Source organism: Mytilus galloprovincialis, chromosome 3 (genome assembly GCF_965363235.1).
Source record: "Mytilus galloprovincialis chromosome 3, xbMytGall1.hap1.1, whole genome shotgun sequence".
Lineage (NCBI taxonomy): Eukaryota > Metazoa > Mollusca > Bivalvia > Mytilida > Mytilidae > Mytilus > Mytilus galloprovincialis.
In genome coordinates this window covers 53059321-53065078 of record NC_134840.1, presented here as the reverse complement: position 1 = coordinate 53065078, position 5758 = coordinate 53059321, and positions in this window count along the sequence as shown.

Below are 5758 nucleotides of genomic sequence, written 5' to 3'. Positions count from 1 at the left end.
TAAAATTGCTTTTTTGCAAAGCAAAATTTCTGCTCCTAATCCATCATAGATTCTTTTCTCAAGGATATATTTGATGTCCTTCATTCTGGTCTTTGCATAATCTTGCTATTGGGTATATTAGTAATTCGTTCTAGTCCTGAGTATTCATGAAATACTAGAACAAACCCGCGAAATCGCGGGCATTCAGAGCGTAGTTTAAAGTATGTAAAGTGTTGTTGGAAGAATTTTGTAAAATACAAAATGACTGGAGAATTTCAGCAAAAGTATCATAAGTCATATAGGTTATTGGGGACAGGAAAATGTTTTTTTTCCAAAGTTCCCAATTTTTGGTTTTCTATCAATTTCAATATGAACATACATTTAGTATGTTATGAACATTTATTTAAGTAAGGAGCCTGTAATTCAGTGGTTGTCGTTTGTTTATGTGTTACATATTTGTTTTTCGTTCATTTTTTGTACGTAAATAAGGCCGCTAGTTTTCTCGTTTGCATTGTTTTACATTGTAATTTCGGGCCTTTTGAAGCTGAGTATGCGGTATGGGCTTTACTCTTTGTTGAAGGCCGTACGGTGACCTATAGTTGTTAATATCTGTGTCATTTTGGTCACTTGTGGAGAGTTGTCTTAACATGGCAATCATACATCTTCTTTTTTTTTATGTAATCAATGAATTTTGTAAAAGATTTAATGACTGGAGGATTTCAGAAAAAGTATCAAAAGTTCACATGAATAATTTTAGCTCTTATCTGTATATTAGGAACAATCATTACTATATAAATAAAGCGTATTCACTTTCAATTCTAAGTTTACTAATCGATCCATGGTGATCATTGATATAGTATACAGACCCTCTCTATTTAATAAACTCTGTGACCGCCGTGGATAGTAAACTTGAAAATGATAGCAGATAAAATTCTGAAAATACACTTTATTCGTAGTATATGTATGTTCAAAGTATACAGAAAAACGCAAACCGGAAGTCTAATCTGACTTAAAATTTCGTACAATGACGGGACAATATCCGGATGCCTTTTTTCTCGTTTTTCTCCTAAAATAACTCAATCTGAATAATCATATGGATGGATGACAAATGAGACTATGCACTGTACCTATAGGACACAGAGGCGTGTTGATTAATTTATTCTGGAAAGAAGAGAAGCGACACCAAAAATGAGGTCTTCTCGTTTAATAGTATAGAAGAAGAAGATATGCCAGTGTACAGAAATGATCAATTGATTAATACAAATATGAATCTATACACCTATATTGCTTTTTCCTGAGAAAAATGTTGAATCAATGATAAAGTTTGAAGATTCGAAGATATTAAGAACTGGAAAAATGAAGTCTAGAGCTCAAAATGCAAGACTTAATAAATTGATTCATCAAGCATAGCTGGATACAACCGCAGGGGTCCAACCCTGAATAGTTGAATACATCATGCTATTGTGAATTAAACCCCTCCACCCCCCCCCCCCCCCCCCAAAAAAAAAAAAAAACATTTTACCCACTCATTCTTATTTTGCAAAAAAAATATTATTTGAAAAAATTTTCTTTTTAATTTCTGAAATCTTGAGAAAAAATTGCCCCCGCCCAACAATTTCTTTTTAACCCTACCCCACCCCCATTTTTTTTCACCACCTCCTTTTTCCAAAAAAAATAATTCTTTCCTTCAAGATATCTTCAATATCTCAATTCAAATTTCCAATGGTGTTTGCAACCATAGTCATGGCTAAAATTGACATACCATAATCAGCATTTTTAAAACAGTAAGTTCTAAAAATAAATTGACAGCTTATCACCTCAAGACAATATAACATTTCTTTATACATAATTTAAAAGGAGTGGAAGGGAGGTAATTCAAAAACACCGTTGTACTTTTAAAGTCATTGCCCATTAACCAGGAAATACTTTTCTCCCTAATTCCTAATTGGTTTAAGCCATAACCCCACCAAAAGCCAATCCTAAATATCCCTTTAGGGTATGGAAACTTGTGGTATAATTTCAGAGAGACACATACACCGTTCAACAAGATATTGTCTTGAAACTAGAAAAATGCTTATTTGGGCCCATAAGAGCCAAAATCAACCTTCCTTTTGTGGTTATAAACCTTGTATTTAAATTTCATAGATTTCTATTTACTTTTACTAAGTTATTGTCCAGAAACTAAGAGTCTATGGAACCACGACGATGTTATACCAATGTACGACAGCAATTTTTTTTCAGTTGTATAATAATTGGTATTTGCTGTTAAGTGCTTTTTCACTTATCTAATGGCATTTAGGAGTAAGATCATAGACTAGTCTGTTATAAGTCAGAATAATGTGTCTAGTTAGAGTGTCCTGTCTTTCTGCAGACTGTTAACCTTGCGGACTAGCAAATTAAAAATCTGGTTCAGTGTGTTGGTCTAGTACAAAGCAGGGTTTATATTAATATATTATTAGTTACATAGTGTGCTAGTGACCTAATACGGTATATATGGGGTCAGTTAATTCTATATGGGGTGAGAGCGAAGCTCAAATCCTCATATGGAATTTACTGACTCCATATGATACCGTATTACGTCACTAGCACACTATGTAACAAATTTATCTTACCAACTATCTTAACGTGTGAAATTAAGACTAGTGATTCTCAAAATGAGCAAGTCTTCAATACTGTTAGCATTAAGAAAATACTTCCATTGATCCTACAACAAGAGGCTGTCACAACGACAGCAAACCGGATTTATTAACATTTATTTGTGTCCTGGCAATATCACAAGAACCATTACTGATGAATGGTGAAAGTGAAAATCGTCAATATCAAATTTGACCTCCATTTTGTCATCAGTATCAACATATTAAAATTTGAAAAGCTTAGATTGAATGGTTCATGAGTAAATGCAACAACGTGAATGGAAACGCCATTTTACAATCTTTCAAGAACCATAACTCCTGAACGGTAAAAGTCAAAATCGTCATTATTGAACTTGACCTCTATTTTGTCATCAGTAACAACATATAAAAATTTTAAAAGCTTTGGTTGAATAGTTCATGAGAAAATGCACGGACACGACTGGAAACACCATTTTTCAATCTTTCAAGAACCATAACTCCTGAACGGTAAAAGTCAAAATCGTCACTATTGAACTTGACCTCTATTTTGTCATCAGTAACAACATATTAAAATTAGGGAAGCTTTGGTAGAACAGTTCATGCGTAAATGCACGGACACGACTGGAAACTCCATATTTCAATCTTTCAAGAACCATAACTCCTGAACGGTAAAAGTCAAAATCGTCATTATTGAACTTGACCTCCATTTTGTCATCAGTAACAACATATTAAAATTTGGGAAGCTTTGGTAGAACAGTTCATGCGTAAATGCATGGACACGACTGGAAACTCCATTTTTCAATCTTTCAAGAACCATAACTCCTGAACGGTAAAAGTCAAAATCGCCATTATTGAACTTGACCTTCATTTAGTTGTCAGTAACAACATATTAAAATCTTAAAAGCTTTGGTTGAACGGTTCATGAGTTAATGCATGGACAACATTTGATTGCCGCCCGCCCGCCCGCCGTACATCCCCAATTCAATAACCGACAGTTTTGTCACAAAAATCCGGTTTAAAACAGATGCCAACAATAACGACTTGTAAGGTTTAAATGTGTTTTATGAATTTATTTCAAACTTAATCATCAATTTCGTCGTCTGTTGGAACTTTTAAGTTTTTTTCTCAGTACCGTTTTGTTTTTATAAAGGGACATAACACCATTACTAACCGTGTATGAAATAAGCCCCGCCCCCTTCTTACCTAATATGGAATATAAAGGGACGTAACTCCACTACTAACCGTGTATGAGATAAGCCCCGCCTCCCTACTAACCTAATATCAAATATACACGGTTTGCACGCGGACGCTTTTAACCAATCATATTCCTGGAAATGTATAGGAGGTAAGATAATATGTTTTCCTGAATATGCATTTGATTTTCAACTTGACCTTAAACATCCATCCATCAAGCAGGAAGCTACAAAAACATCAACCATACTTATCTCGGTCACATCTTTAAATTTTGTTGACCTACCCATTAAAAGAATCCTTAACCATCTTTCAAACCAAATGCTCCACAAGGCGCAGCTTTATACGACCGCAGAGGTAGAACCTTGAACAGTTGGGGCAGGTATGGACACAACATTCAAGCTGGATACAGCTTTGAATTTGGATTTTGATTAAATAATTGACACAGCATAGGTTTCCGACACAGAATGTGGTCTATTAACTTAAAAACTTTTTTTTTGCTTTTGAGCAATTCACTATGCTGTTGAATATTAATCCCCTAAAAAAAAAAAATAAAAAAAAAAAATAATTTCTTAAATTTGAAATGAGAAAAATTATACCCCCCCAACATTTTTTATTCACCTCCCCCTTTCCTGTATTCCAAAAATATTTCTAATGGAGTTTGCAACATTAATTACATCATAAAATATTAAAATATAAAATGTCATACAGTCTTGGTTAAAATGAATATTAATAAAAAGTAACTTCTAAAAAAAAAATTACAGCTAATCATCTCAAGGCAATCATCATTTCTTAATACATAATTTTCAAGCAGTGTAAGGGAGGTAATCAAACATATACATAACAGTATTCTTTAAATGGAATTGGATTACCTCCCTTACACTGTTTTTACATTGTCTGAATTGTCCTTTAACCAGAAAAACTTTTGTTTTCCCCCTTTTTTGCCCCTATTGCTAAATGATTTGAGCCATAACCCCCAAAAACCATACCACTGTAGTATAGAAACTTGTGATATAATTTCAGAGATTTATACACTTAAACACAAGTTATTGACTGGAAACTACAAAGATACTTATTGGACCCCTTTTTTGGCCCCCAACTTATTGCAACCCCCTTGGAGCAAGAACCCAAAAACTCAATTCCAGCCTTTCCTTTGTAGTACGAATCCTTGTAGAATAATTTCAGGGAGAGTTCCATAAACTTAAACACAAGTTATTGTCTGGAAACTAGAAACATGCTTCTTTTTGGCCCCATGTTCAGGGAAATTAACCCCAAACTCAATCCCAGCCTTCCTTTTGTTAAATGTCAGAGAGATCCATAAGTTACACACAAGTTATTGTCCTGAAACTAGAAAAATCCTTGTTTTTGGCCCTTAATTCCTAGACTGTCTGCCCCATAACCCTTAAATAAATTCCAATCTTCTACCGATGGTATTAAACATTGTGGTACAATTTCAGAGCAGTTGAAATACTTTTACACAACTTATTGTCCTGAAACTAGCTAAATGGGCCGCTAATTCCTAAAAACCTTTGAGACCATAACCCCCAAAATCAATTCCAACCTTCCTTTTGTGGCTGTAAACATTGTGTTAAAATTTTATTGATTTCTATTTACTTTTATTAAAGTTATTACAAATGTATCCAGAAACCATCTCTCTTCGGAGGACGCTGACGATGACGAGGTGATACCAATATATAACCATTTTTTTTCCCGTATAAAAATTTTAGACCTTGAATTAAAAATATAAATTACCAAAAAGAATGTGCCCATAGCACACAGATACCTCCCTAGGAATATTCATTACAAAAGTCGTTAAAAAGAACATGTGTACTAAGTTTCAAGTTGATAGGACTGAAACTTCGTCAAAAACTACCTTGACAAATTATTGTAAACCAGAGCAGGTCAGACAAATAGACTCACAGACTGAAAAAATAATGCCCCTATGTGGAGCATAAAAATGAGAAAACTGGCAGGAA